The sequence below is a fragment of the Wyeomyia smithii genome, chromosome 3 (assembly GCF_029784165.1).
Source record: "Wyeomyia smithii strain HCP4-BCI-WySm-NY-G18 chromosome 3, ASM2978416v1, whole genome shotgun sequence".
NCBI lineage: Eukaryota > Metazoa > Arthropoda > Insecta > Diptera > Culicidae > Wyeomyia > Wyeomyia smithii.
This window is the reverse complement of record NC_073696.1, coordinates 179,606,251-179,624,130: the sequence shown is the minus strand read 5'-3', so window position 1 is coordinate 179,624,130 and position 17,880 is coordinate 179,606,251. Positions and strand designations below refer to the sequence as shown.

At 36.6% G+C, this 17,880-nt stretch overlaps 1 protein-coding gene across 4 annotated transcripts in view; it reads left to right on the top strand.

Moving 5' to 3' along the window:
• Positions 1 to 17,880, top strand: part of LOC129726440 (uncharacterized) — an 80,453-nt gene that overhangs the window by 21,752 nt on the left and 40,821 nt on the right. The window lies entirely within an intron of this gene.

The following is a 17,880-nucleotide window of genomic DNA, read 5'->3' as shown; positions in this document are numbered from 1 at the left end:
TGGTGACCAACCACAGGGCAAGTGATTTGTTTAATTTGAAGGCAGCCATAGGCGCGACCCGCTGTTATGGTCTGTTACTGCTGAGTGCCGATATCTGCTGTTACTGCTGTCAACGTTGTGGACGGTCCATCCAGTTCACCTTCCGACTAATGAATGTATGTTCTTTAGACGAATTATTTCACAATTCGCATTTGATTTTTGTATCCAGCGAATAAACGCCGATGGTGCTCTCACACACGCAACGGTTTTAACCCGTATCTTATTGCGGTTTGTAACATCAAGCGATTTCGTTTGCTCGCTGTTGCGTGTTGCATCATGTTGCAACTTGGCAACTGGGAGACGACGAAATTCTGTTACTGCTGATTGATTGAATCGACTTCATATTAGCTCTGCATAGTCGAACTAACTGTCTTTGTGAATGCGGTCTAACAGGGCAGTTTGTTATTCAAAGTTGGTTATGCTGTTCGCAGCCTTTGCGCTGCCCCTACAGTGGGGAGTTTACTAAATAAAGTAAAAGTAAAAATAAGAACAACTACAACAGAATTTGATTGCGGTGCGGTATTTTATTTATTTTAAAACTATTCATCACATATAGGTAAAATTTGAAAACAAAACTATCTTATTTTGTTGAATATAAATCATCTTATTTTATTTAAAACTATATATCACATATAGGTACACTCTTTAGACATATTTATATGTTCCAAGAGTTCTATTTTTCGCCTTTCCAAAACAGCCTAAATATAAAAAATCGGTTGAAAAATAACCGTATTAAACATAAAAATGTGAGCTAAGGTAAAAAACAGGGTTCTGACCATAACTAATAATTTTTGGGGTATTTGAAAAACTTCAAGTAAATGCGCAAGTAACTTTTGACTAAAGCCCACACTAAGTCACATCGAAAGTTTTTGCATTTTTTCATCATTTGTAGCACCGTGTAATAAATGTGCGATAGAAGCCAAAAATTTTGGTTTTCTTTATAAAATATATAACTTAGCCAAATATCAACCGATTTCCACAAAACTGCTTTTATTTGATTCGGAATTGAATATACTTTCGAAATTATAGTGTATTTGTGGTATGTTTCTTACAAAAATAGACGGCAAATTCAAAATTAAATTGAAAAATTGCGTGAAAAAGTCTATAAAATTGGATATAAACTCAAATAACTAAACATGTTTTATTGAAATTAGAACAAACCTGTATATATTTTGAAAGCTCTATTTGTCTTCTTTCTAAAACTGCTTTAATATTTAAAATCGGTTGACAAATGACTGAGTTAAAAAATTTATATTCGCTGAGGTCCAAAAAACCGAATTTTGACCATAACTTCAGATTTTGAAGGTGTTTGGAAAATTTCTAGTATGAACGAATGTTACACTCAACAAGACCTACAACCTACACTAGGTCACTTCAGAAGTTCTTGCCTTTTTTTTTTCATTTGTAGCACAGTGTTATTTGTTTATTTGCCTTGAAAAAAGCATTTTGCGGTACAAAATCGGTTACTGATTACAACTTTGGAGCTGCCCTAACATTGGGGGAATTAAGATACACGGACAACATGCACTGTGGAAGCTATTTTACAGTCAGTAAATTCGACGGGTGCGACAGATTTAAATTGCTAGGATGCAACACAGAATGCTTGCTTGCGTTGACAAAAATTATTAACTTTCAATGACTTGTTCATTTGCCTTGAAAAAGGCATTTTGATTTCCAACATTGGATTTCCCGATGGCAATCTTCATGTTGCCCCAACACGGGGGGAATAATGGCTGTCTGGCGACACACGCTGAGAAAAACCGCGCTGCTCCTGAGACGTGGTGACCAACCACAGGGCTAGTGCTGCTGCTAAGGAAGGACGACTGCTGTTGTCGCTGTCTAGAACTATTATGAGCGGCTCCAGCTGAAACAGGCTCTTATATAGGTCAAATAGCATGTTTTCAAATGCAAGGTATATGATCCTGTCGACCGTGCTTGGGAAGCAAGCATAAAACGACCAATCAGAGGTCGAATTTTTCGTTTTGACAAGGCTTGACTATTTTAAATAGTACAATAGTTTGAATAATAAAATTACAATTATCTTATTTTGGGAAGAATCTTAGAAGATTTTCCAGTCTATTGCTGCAAGAACGAAGGAAATCCATCGAATACTAACCGATTTATTAGCATTTGAAATTGGACATATTTTTCACTTTTTTCGGTTTTAGATTTTCATTTCACATCCCTATGTAGCCGAACTTACTGAGAGAAGTATTCTACTTCAAAATTCCCGTCTTGGTGCTTCATCACAGTTTGTTGAGTGGCTTGAATCATTGCCTGAACTGGATTCCCCGAAGTTGCTGTCCAAGATGAATTTTCGTGCATCTCAACGTATGCCGTGGCACATTATACGAGAATCAGCATTATTTTTTTAAACAGGAAAAAAATCAAATAAAGTTATGAAAAAAGTTTAACAAGTTTTAAAACTCATATTAAGAATTCACACTGAACTGAAATTTTAGTAATCTGACGGACCTTTGCTGAATTCTTTCAGCAAAGTGCTGTCAAAATATGCCATAGCCGATATTGCTGAATGTTCGGTAATGCCTTAAACAATCCTGGAAATTCAGTAAAAGTCTTTTAAACTGAATGACATTTCATATTGCTGAAAATTCAGCAAAGTACCATCAAACAGAATGCAAAAAGCAAAGCCTTGGTGCTACATTCCGATTCGGAACTTGACCTTCTGTTTGTTATACACAGACTTCGCAGCCAACTGTTTAGTGTACAGGACAATTGCGGGGCTAGCGCTACGATCCTACTGACACTAACAGTCTCTCCCGAGCCGAGATTCGAACCTACGACGACTGGCTTGTTAGGCCAGCATCGTACCTCGAGACCATCTGGGAGATTACAAACACGATTACGTCAAACAGAATGACTGTTCACATTACTGAAATGCCCAGTAAAGTTTTATCGCTGAAAAGATTACTGAAGTTTCAGCGTGGCAAAAATTAGTAAAAGTTTACTGAATTTCAGCAAAAAAAAAATTGGTGTGTACTCTGCGGTCAGCGGAATGAATCAACTCATATAATTAAATAATTATTTATTATAATATGCAAGACTATATTTATACGGACTACTTTATACGGATCGAACAGTATTCCTCATGTAAAAATAGTTAACGGTACTATTCTTGAAATAGTACAAATGAATACGTTCACAAAAAGAGATGCAAAGAATTATAGTTATATTTCAGTAACTCAACTCAATTGATCAATGAATTTTTAGATTCTCTGAAAAATCTTTCGGCTGCTACGAGTATAAACATGTGCTGTCTAATTCACTCGTCGATCGATATTCAACACTTTGATTTTTATCAACAAGTGTTGCTTGAGCTGACAGACTAAATTATCGGCGATACCAATAACGGAAATGAATTGAAAGCCATATAACTAAGTAGTTATTGAAAGAATAAATAATGTTTATAGCCCTAATGTTTTCTCAACAGTGATTGGTTGGCTGTTCATCTGGTTTTATCTCATTTTGTTTTAGTCAATTTGAGTTCACTAGTGATACTACCTATATGGAACGATATGTTTTCAGTGGTTCTCTACTCTCACGGTATTTATTACGATTTTATCTGCAAGAGAAGATGAATCGACGAAAGTTACGCAACAAGCATAGATGCCGTTTATATTTCAAAAAGAAATTTTGCTGATATCAAATGTTCTTTTGGATAGATTCTTCACATTCTCATCGTCTTATACATTCATGTATAAGGTTGTTCGTAAAGTACAGAAAAATCGTTCGGAGTTTAAAGTTATACAAAGAAGTCATGAAATCATATGAAGCACAATATGAAGTTTGAATCCCTAAGCAATATTTGTACAAACTACAGATTTGTAAACACACCGGCCTTTCTTGCCTTTTCGATGTTTTTTGTACCCTTCAATGTTGTGCCCAAACAAAAAGCATAGCAGAACGATCAAACCAACAAACAGCATCAAGATATCAAGCTGAACCAAGAAAATAATAGTGTTCCAGTGAGTGTCAAACCAGCAATTAAATTGCTGTTATTTAGCTGTCATTTACAGACACCCTTATTTTATTTTACTGGAAAGGGGGTGTCTTGGTCTGGGAGATGATTAGCATTTAATTAAACATAATGTAATGATTGCACTACGAGTTAAATGTTTTTCAAACACCATTAGTACCGAGTGCGCCCCTGATTGGGATATAAATGTGTGTATATAACATGTGCTGCTTTACTCGGTGAAGCCTTTTTGTGCTGTTGCTGCCGCTGGTAATGTAGCGGAATTCAGCCCAAACGACCAGAAGCAGTTGCGGTGGATATACGGGCCCAGTTTCTATCTGTGTACGGTCGCGGTGGAAAAAGGGCAAAAGGAAAATTAAAAGTGCTCCACGGTTGATGGGAAGCTGCACTGGCAGGCAGATGCGAATCTCATCCCGCAACCGGCTGCTTTTGGTTCTGTTTTCTTTTCAATATTTTAATTTTCGCTCCAAGGCGTTGAGTAAGATTTTCCTCCTGTAGTCAGGTTTGTTCATTTCAGGTTGAACGATTTATGGTATGTTCAAATTGCGAGTGTGATCACTTGAACAACTTACATTGCGATTTAGGTTTTTTATTATTCTGAATGTTATCTTTAAATGTCGGATGGTGAAAAAATGGGACAGCCTTGGTTTGTTCCATTGAATATTTTCAATTTTACATATCGGACATCTGTTCTAATTGTTCGCTTTTTGCCAGTAAATTACAATTCTACCAAATCAAGAAAATTCATCTACCATTCAGTACACCTGTTTCATCTTCAGAGTAGTCATTTATGAGATTTGTTACATCGGTTATATTCGGAATGATTAGTAGAGGAAAATATTTTTGAGACATTTTTTAATGAACATCATAACATATTATGTTTCTATTTATCGTTAAAGGTCAACAATAAAACAACAACAATAAAATTAAACGATAAAAAGTAACACCAAATCTTTACCACAATAGATCAAACAATGGTCGCAGTGGTTCAGTCTTCTACAAGGGAAAACCAAATCTCCATCCATTACGCAAGCCACTTTTGCTTGGCCTAATCTAGAGCTATGTTGCATTTTTGTGACAATACGCACAGGCGTTCATATACAAAGTTTTAAATAGAATAGCAGGACTGGTACACGAAGTAAGTTTTCCCTTCCGACTGCCGGCTGTCGGGGATGTATTTGTGTATGTACCCTGTTTTAACGGCAGGTTGGGTGCTGTTGACGCTTCTGCTGCCAAATGCGGCTGTCCTCTTGGCAAATGCACACTCGAATCGGGCAGAAACAATCTGATTTTCAAGGTTTCAAATTGGAACGAGAGCCGAGGCTCATTTAGCCACTTACTTTCCCGTTCCCCTGTCGTCCTGTTCGGACTCGGTGTGCACCTATCGGACGAACTAATGAAGAACAGTTGCGTGGCCCATAATTTAGGGCGGGTAATTCGAATTTAAGGAGATCATACGGAGGATGATGCTCGTGTGGTGGCCTGTTCTTGGCATCGCACTATATAGTAAACGATGTCATTGTGAGCAACTGCTTTTGGCCCTTGTTCAAGCATTTCTACTATAGGTTAATGTAGGCCTGTAACGCTCACTGTGGCGTTGTTTCGGATTATAAAGTGTTTTCGTTGGCTGCACTTTTCGTTTATGATTGAGACGTTTGGTTTTTGATACCAATATTTTCGATGACCCATTAAACGATGTACCCATCCGGATGAGTAGTATCCGTAAATACGGCGGACAGATTCATGTAAACACAATAATTTATCTATCTCCTTTTTTGAGTAACTATTTATTCAAAGTCTTTTCCTTTTCGCATGCATGATTAAAATCAAATCAAAAATTCTGTAGTGGTTATGTATTGTCAAGCTTTACACGCTTTGTTGATCTTATATGAATTATATGGATGAGACATTTTATATTGTTTCCTGGGAAACTCTGCATCTTTGGAATCTTTCCAAGAACGGCAGACCGTTTGACCAGTAGTCTCTCGAGTAGCGCCATTATGACGAGCAAAAAGTTTGACTGGTGGATTCTCTCGTGCGGTTTGTGTGATACGCTGCTCGCACTGGTGCCTTGATTCCTGTTCTGCCTTTTTGAAGTTACTTGTTTTTATGTAACATTTCAGCTAATAACTTTTTTTAAAACCGATTTAACTTATGCTTGGGAGACCAAAACTTCGGTGGTGCTTCGCGTGTGTATTATAAACTAACCTTCCGTTTCGAAGAAAAATTGAAATTTATTTGAGCTGCTTGATAGAACAGCAGGTGTTGGGTAGCAGGTGGAAGAAATTCCTTGAATTTTAGAGCAAGGAGCATTAAATGTAAATTTTTTGAAAGCGAAATTAACATCAAAATTAACAGTGTAGAACATTTACATCAAAAATCTACAAGTGAATATTGAATTAAGAACAACAACATTGTTTAATTTTATTCGACCGTTTTTTTTTTTTCACAACAACAATGTGGAAAACAATTTTGAAACACGAGGTTGCCTGTGGTCAAAATAAGACAATGAAAAGTAAAGAAAATACTGTAACAATAACAACAAACGGCCGTTTGATAAATTTTGTTACATGTAACATCTACCACAAATTTAAATTGTTGATTATTGAGAATAGGTTATGTTTCCATCCAATTCTACTACAAAAGTAGTAGAATTAAATGGAAACATAACCTATTCTCAATATTCAATTCCGTTCTACTAAGACGCTCAAAAAGAAATTTATTTAAATTGTTGATATTCAGTAAGCATTTTGAATTTACGTTAAAAACTGCTTGAAGGTTTAAAAATTTGCGTTTTAGTTGAATAACTGGTATATAGGCTTGTCGTTTCTCCTCAGAGAAACACTAGCGTGTAGGAGTATGAAATGGGGTATGTGAAATCAATTGCTCTACCAGTGGTTAGTAAATCGACGCACTTATTTGAAGAGAGTAGTGAATTGTGTCTATCTGAGGAGCTTGCCAAAAAACCAGACGGGATTAACTGCTGTCAAATTTCATATACGTGTAAGTTATCGCAGATCAACTGGTCCATGACGTTTGTTGGTCCATAACGTTTGTAACTATAAACAATAATGGGGAAGAAACTTCACTACACATTCCTAAAAGTTTTCCGCGATTTGAGCCTCTATGAGAAGAAGACCGATTGTGGTAGCGAACAAGGCCTTTGACCGATTGCGTAGCAAGGTTAGGTGCTGCAGCCTAAAGATCCGCACAAAAATTGTGCTCTACATGACGCTGATCCTTTCGGTGGTGCTCTACGGTCATGAAACGTTTTCGTAAAAGTAGGGCGGTTTGGGGTTTTTGAGCGTAGAGTCTTGCGATCAATCCTCGGGGGCTAGAAAATGAGGTATGATGCAGACGTATGAAGTATTTGTATACTACACGCTTATATTATAAAACCGATGAAACACTGCAGGTTTTAGTGGGATGGTCACGTAGAACGTATGACAGATGAGCGACCGGCAAAGGAGAGGAGTAGGTCTGTGCGACGACCAGTGGCGTAGCTATGGTTTGGTGGGCCTGGTGCGGTAAAAACATCTGGGCCCCCGTTTTCCGCAAAATCGAAAATAAGGTTAATTTAAATACTCACTTTCCGTGCTTTTTAATTGGCAAAATCAGAAATTATATAGTCACGCGCGAACGCGGATTATTTCCCTCGTTCTGTTTTATGTTAGAAACACAGCAACACAGATAGGGGAACTGTTCCATTATTCATCTCAGCCCATAATTATAAAACGAAAACTCAATTGAAAACTAAAAAAAAAACGCATATCTTCTAACAAAACCAATCAACTAATCCATGGAATGGATTCTTATTAGTTCACTTTATCTCATGAAGAAGAATCCCTGAAAACTTACCTAAAATTTCTGAATTTGTTATTATAGTCGGGAATCTACACTGAAAAACTCATTTATTTCGATCATCTAACCAAGAAAACGAAATTTACCCATTGCTATATACGGCTACAACGGGATTCATTCAGCAGCCAACCAAAGTTTTTTCATCATTTGCGGACTACATTTTGTATTAATCACTAAACAAAATCACTCACTACACTAAGAATACAATAATTTTCAGAATGTTCACCTTAAATTTCCAAAAACAAGCTTTAAATTTGAAGAATTCTGACAAAATTGACATAAATCGACAGCACTGCAGTGGATAGCTAGACTATCAATTTGCGCGTAAACAACTACAGCGGATACCTAGGTAACCTACTACGACGGTATGCGGCTACGTTCATTAACAAAGTGATTAACTGTGTCGTGAATATGGGGGCGTCGTGAGATGAATAATTAAGCAGTGGTTTAGGTTTTGGAATGAGTGTGAGGAGTGTTGTGAAAAATGGTTTGTTTTACAAAATTTTGGATAAATGAATGGATTCTATGAGAGCTTGTAATCATATTTTGTTTATTTGTTTAATAAAAAATCTTTCGAAGGAACTTACATCTCCTTTGTTCTGGCTGTTTAATATGTCGTTGGAAACTGGAGTCTTCCCAAATACATGGAAAAGCTCATTTTTAGTGCCTATTTTCAAATCTGGGCGTAAATCTGACATACGTAATTATCGTGGAATCGCTATTATCTCTTGCATACCTAAACTCATTGAGGCAATTGTCAATGAAAAGATATTTGCTCAAGTCAAAAATCGAATAACTGACAAACAACACGGCTTCTTCAAAGGCCGCTCTACATCCACAAATTTACTTGAATTCGTAGATTACTCATTGAATGCAATGGATAATGGGAACCATGTTGAAGCTCTTTATACAGACTTTAGCAAAACATTTGATCGTATTGACATACCAATGCTACTTATTAAACTGCAAAAAATTGGAATTGAGTCTGGTCTCCTGAAGTGGCTTGAATCATATTTAACAAACAGGCAACAAATAATAAAATTTAATGGAAAAAAGTCAAATCCCTTTCAAGTTACTTCAGGTGTTCCCCAAGGCTCCCACTTAGGACCACTTCTTTTTATTTTGTACGTAAACGACATTTCCTTCATCCTCAAAAATATTAAAGTTCTAATATATGCCGACGACATGAAGTTGTTTTTGGAAATAAAAAGTCAAGAAGATATCAATGTATTTCAGAATGAAATCCACACATTTTACATCTGGTGTAAGGAAAGCCTACTTGAATTAAATGTAAAAAAATGCAATGTAATATCCTTTAGCAGAAAACTAACAACGCCCAAAATTGTAATTGCATTAGGGGATCAGAATGTGAAGAAATGTGATAAAGTTAGGGATTTAGGAATAATCTTAGATTCTAAACTTAATTTCATCGACCACTATAACACTATCATACACAAGGCAAACAACATGTTAGGGTTCATCAAACGCTTCTGCTACAATTTTCAAGACCCGTACACTATCAAAACTTTGTATATTGCCTATGTGAGGTCAATACTGGAATACTGTAGCATTGTGTGATCTCCTCGTCCTGGCGTACATGAAGAAAGAATAGAATCAGTACAAAAGCAATTTCTACTATATGCTCTTCGTAAGCTAGGTTGGACCGCACATCGTCTTCCGTCATATGAAGCACGCTGCATGTTGATTGACATTCAAACATTAAAAGAACGGCGAGAGTACGCGATGGCTTCATTTGAGTTGAGATAGGCATGGTTGAGTTCAGATAGGCATGTTGACCGGTTCGGTGTTCGCAAGATTTTGGGGCCCCTTTGAGTGGTGGGCCTGGTGCGGACCGCACCAACCGCACCCCCCTAGCTACGCTACTGGCGACGACCATATCATCGGTGGCGTGGACTGGCGTGACACTACCCAAGTAACACACGTTGTTATAGAGCTGTTGAGATGACTGCTCTAAAACAACCTGCAGATATAAATTTCAGTTGACATTACCTTTTCCATGACATCTCTATTACCAGAAAAGCGCAAAAATTAAAGGCTACTACAAGTACTGGTACTTTATAAAGTATTATAAAACTTCATGAAAGCAAGCCAACTTGTTAGACCGGAGCTGTAAAATACATCTCGAGTACCAATATGGTAGAAATACGTTGAAAATAGGTTATTTTTAAGTTGTAATTGCTAACTAATCAAAACATCGTTGACGCAAGCATAAAACTTTAAAATAAAAATATCGCAGAACGACACTGATTTATATCAGGAACAATAATGGAAAAAATTAGTGATTATGGCGTTTAGAATAAGCAAATAAGAAAAAATAATAAACCAACCATTTGATGCTTTTAATACAAAGTTTTACGTGCGCGTCAAATTTCATGGTGAAACATTACGTTTTACTTCTGAAAAAATTATGCGCCATTCATTGGATATTGTTTTCTATTTGTCAATCAGTGGAACATAGATTATGCATTAAAGAATGTTCACTGATTTATTTCATTGCGAAGAGTCAGTTTACCCCACCCTCGCATGGGCTTAGTTCGTAAACAACTATCTGGCATCTCTTTCTTACATGCGTAGTAAACCGCAATGTTCTTTTTTTCCTTGGGTAGATCTGCACTGACCCAATGTAATGAAGAAATTCGCGCATTCGTGGGTCAGAATTCGCCATAACAAAGCGCATGCGGAAACGCGTTGCTATGACAATATTTACCCAGCGCATGCGCAAATGTATTGTTACGCGCAGTGCAACCAGTTCGATGATCGTTTTGTCAGTGGCACTTTTAATCATTTATAAATTGATGATGAATGAATGTTCAACCTTTTAAAATGAATTGTTTCTGTCCCTTGAATATTAATATTGTTTTCGCGTTATGTAGACATAAAATAATTCATAACAAGAAAACGTTGTTAGATATACGGTAACAACAATTAGAGTGATGTTGGTTGCACTGTAGGCGTTTTGTTTACCTTTTCATGGCGCATTTTGACCCACCTCAAATAGGTTTATTAAAACCGTTTAAATAATTCTATTAACAATTTGATCAAGTAGTTTTACGTTGGTTTTCGAATACCAATGATAGGAAAAGTACTTTACAGGTACGTAGTATTGTTATTAGGCGTATAATATTGAACGCGCGCGGCTGCCCTGACTGGGCTTTTCATACACAGTTTTTCTAATACATAGTGAAAACATCTGGAGGACAACTTTAAGACAAGTGTCATTTGTGTCATAGTTGTTGTTTGTTTAACTCATGTTATTGCAAAACATCTCCAAAACCAGGAAAAATGAGTTTGTGTTCGAAATGTGGTTGAATTACTGATGAAAAACATCTCGCAAATGTTGTATTTTAAGTTGCTTTCTGTACTGTTTTGATAACATCATAAACACAAGTTACAGATAAGCAGCAGCAGTTTATATTCGATAATATATTAAACACACTTATGCTATGAAATAACATCTCGAGAACAACACAAGTCGAGAACAACACAAGTTGAATTGCGCTTATAGTATTCTTATATGACTACTGTCATTGTGAATTATTTTCTAACATGTTTTGTGTGTTACTTGGGTAATTACCACTTCTAAAATATTGCGTATAATGTGTACTCTCTCATGTTCGGTTTTTGTTTTTATTTCAAAATAAATAAATGAAAATATGTTCATCCGGCTTGACAGGATGTCAAAAAAAGAAACAAGAATGGTTAAAAATCAAGTAGACAAACAATTTAACAACCAGCAAAAAAATGACTATCGGCGCGATGTAAATTTCTTCGGCGGCGCGTCGACTCAAAATCATCGGCGGCGGCGCGGCGTGGCGGCGCACAGGACTAGAGAGGAGCAGCTCAAGGTCAGGTTTTATGGAGGCGTATACTGGATTTGGCATAGAATCTCTGTGATCTCTCGCCATAAAAGTAAGCACTGAGCACAATTATTATGACGGATGATAACTAAAAATCTTGAATTTTGTGGAGCTCTTTTACTCCATTACAAACAAGCTCAGAGAGGAATAAGAATATGTATATGAGAGCTGTATCTTTCCTCTTTATGCCAGTAGTTTTTGTTTTGTTTTTGCATGCTCAGTTCGTTTCAAAATGGCGTCCAAACAAGGAGCATTCCCCAAGCGCATTGTAGGGTTAGCTATAAACTGCCCAACAATTTAAGGGGTAATATCTACCAAATGCTCAAAAAACAAGGCTTTTTTCATTAATTTTTTAACAGGACATTTGAGATGTAAGGTATATGAATAATATATCATTGGATTGAGCAACTCTTGCAGAATAGAAAAAATAGTTTTATTGCTATTTTTGTTACAAAGCGGCGGCTGTGCATCGATTGCCGTGAACCGCTTTTTTTTTTAGTTGTTCCGCGGCGAGCAGTAAAAGTCGTACCCAACTCCACCTATAACCAAAACAAAATTTTTTTCATTATCTACATAAGTGTCGCCAGTGAAGTACAAATGATTATATTTTTAGAATTTTTCTTCGCAAAATGGCAACGGTTTGAAAAAAAAAAGTTCTGTTTCGACAAAAAAATCGGCTTTAATTGTTTATAACTTTTGTTGTTGTTAATCAATCGCCAAAATCGTGTGTACTTCACTAGATAATCTTATGAAGAAGCTGCAGTAAAAATTTCAAGTCAATCGGATGTAAACTTTTTCAGTTCTACTGCTCGCCGATTTTGAAACATAGTTTTGAGAAAAACGCGTTTAAAGTTTCAAAATGCTATGAATTTTGAGGATCGCAATAATAAAGCCCCTTCCAGTTGTCCTTCCTGGGTTTTATTTTCCTCCTTTTTCTTCTTGTAAACTGATGTATGGCTGCGCCTAGCCTCTTTCGCTATATCAGACTTGCGATGCTCAGGGACTTTGACACAGTTGGCGCCCGATCCCACGCAAAACTCAAACTTGTCACTCATATTTAAGTACCATGGAACGGGGTGAAATTGATCAATTTTCATAACAATTTCCAATTAACTGGCTTCATTTACATTTTTCCCGAAATAGTATAATTTTAAAACAAGTACTGGTATGTGCTTCAGTAAACATCTATGGCTATTGCTGAAATTTCTATCGTCTACTTCATGAAATAAATTCGATAATTCTGTAAGGTACTATGAGGTAAATTGAGGTGAAATGCTAAAGACAAATGATGATCTCTGTACTGAAAAATATCATTCACAGCTAGTTTGGAAACAGAAATAAAGATATTTCGGGTTGAAATTGGTTTATTTTGGCTCACGAGCTGCTTGTTGCTAAATTTGCTCTCATTGGATCGTCGTTAGACCGATTTCAATTCGGTTTATTGCAAAAGCTTAAAAACTAACTCTGAAATTCAAATCTTTGTGGTTTCCTGCGAATTCACCAGTATTTCTTTAATGGTATGTAATGATCATTGTTGAAAATTACATTTTTTGAGGTTTTATAAAACTTTACGCACTTCTCCAAATTTAACGTATTAAACCCTCAACTAAGATTACTTTAAGTAAATTCAATACTTGTTTTTGTTATTTGGAAACTTGTTTGATCAAATTTGACTGAGTTTTGACTGAGTTAGGAGAGTTTTTTGAAATTACGAAAAATTGCACCGGGCATGCAAGGGTTAACTTTGACAGGTATGCTGCCTATAATCGCATACCAGTTCCATATGGATTTTCATCGTTTTTGAGTTAAATATCAAATTCTATCTATTTCTTGCTCTACTATCGATTAAGGAAACAAAAAAGTATGTTTTATTCGAATAAGTCAGAAAAAAATGTAAGGTCAAATTGTCCCATCTTAAAAATAATCGCATATCAGTCCCACCAAATGTTTTTCCTGAATATGGCCATATTTTTTTCTTAAACTCATATAATAAATACTTGATGCTGTTTTTCAAGCTTTTTACTGTTAAAAAATCAACAAATAACTAATAAATGCAAGGTTGTTTCCATTAAATTTCACGCAAAAGTTAATTTTAAGTAGACACTGAAACTGCAACTTTTTCTGAAAGTTCGTTCTCGAAAGGTTATTGGTTTCGTCAACCCGAGGGATAATAGCCTTGAGCAATGCTGCTTTCTGTGAAGGGTTAATTTCCTGTGGATGATCTGGTCACTTCAAATAATTATTCAAGTTGGAATTGTTAGAACTCAAAAAAATTCGCTTTTGGTTGCTTAGCTAAAAACAGCTTATACCTCTTTTCATCGCCGTCGTCCTCTATCAAGTCACTGTTGTAATGAAATTGGAAACTTCCCTTTCTCAATACCACTTTTCCAATATGCTAGATGCACGGGCTAATGCGGAATAATTTTATTCAGCACGTATTGCAATAGGGCCATCCACATACCACGTGGACAGCTTTGGGGGAGGGGGGGTGGTTGGCTAATGTCCACGGTCCATACAATTTTTAGAATTTATATGGGCAGTTGTCCACGGAGGGGAAGGGGGGGGGTCAAAATCGTTAAAAATCTGTCCACGTGGTATGTGGATGGCCCCAAAACACTGACGACGTAAGAAAGGAAATTATTCAGTAGCATATCCAAGACTTCAACCGTATATTTTGCTTTATCAACGACGACCTTAAAGTCGGGGTAATGGGTGGACGTCTCCGTCATTCTTTATGCATCATATTTAGAAGTTGTCTGCGGCCATGAACGTCTGCCCATATTCAAAATACTTGAGAAAAATATGACAACCCCTACACCGAGCGGTTGAAAGTGAGACTGGTATGCGATCATTTCGCTACCTGATGGCCTTAATAATCGCATATCAGTCTCTTCCTTATTTTTCATTGTAATTTTCACGAAAAAGGCAATTCTTTAATGTAGAAGTTATGATTGAGGTCTATTCCATTACATTATGTCGAAAAAATTAGAATAACCCACCCCAAACAAGTGAAATACACAAAACCAGGAAAATATCTTTAAGCGCTGTTTTCTCAACTTGATGATTTTCCAGATGGGACCGATTTGCGATTATAGGCAGTATGTGAATCATGCAAAAGTTGCGTTTAAGGACACGTTAACATTGCCTAGTGTTGTAAGAGCAATATCTTTTGATTAGTATTTTTTATCACGAATTTTCAGGTGATCAATTTCACCCCACTGATCAATTTTACCCCATTCCACGGTACTTTTGAATATAACTCACAGTTAACAAGTATAGAAAAACTCAAACAAAGAATGTACACAACGAGAACGGCTGATCGACTAAACAGAGGGAAATTGTGAGTAAACACGTTCTGTAGAGACGCTATAACGGTCGAAACTTGATGCAGCGACCTCTATACTTCAAATTTGAAACACGATACTGATCATAGGTAACTTTTGCTAGTTTTCAAAGCCTCGAAATAAAAAGAAAAACGAGTATCGCCAAATTGAACGAAAAATGTGATTTTGGAGTATAAAAGTTGTTCGGTAAAAATTGACTTAAACGAACTTTGAGTTTAGATCAGTACTTGGGCGATGTAGATTTTCTTGGATAGTTTTAGCATGATTTAGACCAATAAAAAAATGGCGAAAAAAAATTTTTTTGGTAGATATTACCCCTTAAGCAAAAAGTTCACGGTAAACCATTTTGAAAACGAGAATCTTCCGGTTTCTCTTGTGTATGGTTCCTGCAAACCTCAATTATAATCCGCCAGAAAGGAAGGCCAGAGTAGTGGATAGAAAAGAACTTTTTATTTTTTGTCAAATCATGATTTAAGCCTAGTGGTTTGGCTATGAATCAAAATATATACCAGAACGAATGTTTAAATAACATTATGAATCCTTTTCTTACAAAACACCATACAGATGAAAAGTATGTATTTTGGCCAGACGAAATATTATCACAGTACGTCAAAAAAAAAAAAAAAAAAAAAAAAAACACACAAACGTTTCTGAACAACCACTCGACTCCATTTGTACCAGGGATGTTACGGATGTGATTTTTCAGACATCTGCAGATGCGGATGCGGATGTGGATATGTGATTACGGATGCAGATGTTGATGCTGATGCCAATTTTCATGCGGATGTTCCGCATTTGCGGATGCGGATGCGAATATCCGTTACATCCCTAATTCCCGATCAGTAAAAAATATCGGGATTATAACAAATCTTGATATTTTGTTACGAACTTTTTGTATCAAATCGTATTCTAAACTTGGTTTCGTTAATAGTTAAAATATCAAAATTCCTATCAAAATTACTTACTTATTATTACAAATTATAGCAAGTTTTGTAAGGTTTTTGGCAGAAAAAGATGAGAATTAGATGAGAATTCTGTACTTTTTATCATTCTGACATATCAAGAATATTACAGGCTTTGTTATTTCTACCAAGCTCAGATATATTTGTGCTCCCCGTTTGTTATAATCGTTTGATCGCGTTTGTACTCCAAATACGCAACCCAACGAATCCACCGCAGTGTCGTCCAATCGAAGATTTTTTTGTTAATTTGAGTTCCTTCGGTGCAAAAATAACTGGAGATCAACGAATTGTGAACATTTGATCGGTAGAATCAAGAAATGCATTCAAAAAGCTGACTTGAAGAACGTACAACGCTCTTGTTTCGGCATCATAAGAAAACTTCGTCGGGAAGCCAGTAAAGCCTGTATCAGACTAACCGTTGCAGCGGTCAACCGCTACCGTTCCGTTCTTTTTCGACCAATCAGAACACAGCGGTCGACCGTCGCTTGTTGTTGTTGCAAAAAATAGAATTATTTCTATTTTTGCCGCCAACCGTTCCCAACGGTTGGCGACTGCTGTCATTGTCATGGCGAAGGCAAACGTGCCTCTTTACACCTATACAAATTCACATTTAGAGACATGTCAAATAAAAATGTGTGCTTCTCTTTTTGGCACACACGACAGCCAGTCAAAACATTGCTAGCACCGGCAACGCTGGTTGGCGATGTCAAATTTCAACCAACGCATACTGGCAAAAATGAACCCAAATTTCCACTAATTAAAAGCCACTGGGCTGGATATCTTAAATATAGCATTCCTTATGTAAAATTGGTCAACAAATTGATTGGCGATGGTTTCATTCTGGACAGGGCACGGGAAATGGTCTTTTTCGCCTCTTTTCACCCTAGTTTTGAGTATTTTTGGAAAAATAGACTCTTCCTCGTGCCCTGCACAGAATGAAAATATCACCTATCGATTTATTTGCCAATTTTACATTAGAAATGCTATATTTAAGGTATTCAGTCCAACGGCTTTTAATTAGTGGGAATTTGGGTTCATTTTTGCCAGTGTGCGTTGGTCGAAAATTGACATCGCCAACCAGCGTTGCCGGTGCTAGCAATGTTTTGACTGGCTGTCGTGTGTGCCAAAAAGAGAAGCACACATTTTTATTTGACATGTCTCTAAATGTGAATTTGTATAGGTGTAAAGAGGCACGTTTGCCTTCGCCATGACAATGACAGCAGTCGCCAACCGTTGGGAACGGTTGGCGGCAAAAATAGAAATAATTCTATTTTTTGCAACAACAACAAGCGACGGTCGACCGCTGTGTTCTGATTGGTCGAAAAAGAACGGAACAGTAGCGGTTGACCGCTGCAACGGTTAGTCTGATACAGGCTTAACGGTTCTTCCTAAAATACTCAATATTTTTTGTTAGTTCACAATGAATGTATCTTCATGAGAAATAAATCAGTTTTTCTTTTACCTTTTATGACAGCTGTAGAAAAAAGGTCAAATCTCTGATAGAGTATTCGAAATTGAATTGTCTTTTTATGTCAATAAAGAAGTAAAAAAATTCTTTATCTGTGTATACATGCTTTCTGTAATCAAAAATTTAGCACTGCAAATTGCTAATCTGCTAACTGACAAATATAGCTTCAGAAATGTTAAACGTATTCTAACGAGTGAGAATGTTCAGCTTCGATCATAACATAGAAACATGAATCTAGCAAGCGTAACTTTTTACATGATGGTTATTTCGCTGTTTACATGAGTTACATGATGCATGGGCTATTGCGACCAAAGGTTGCTCCTTTTTTTTT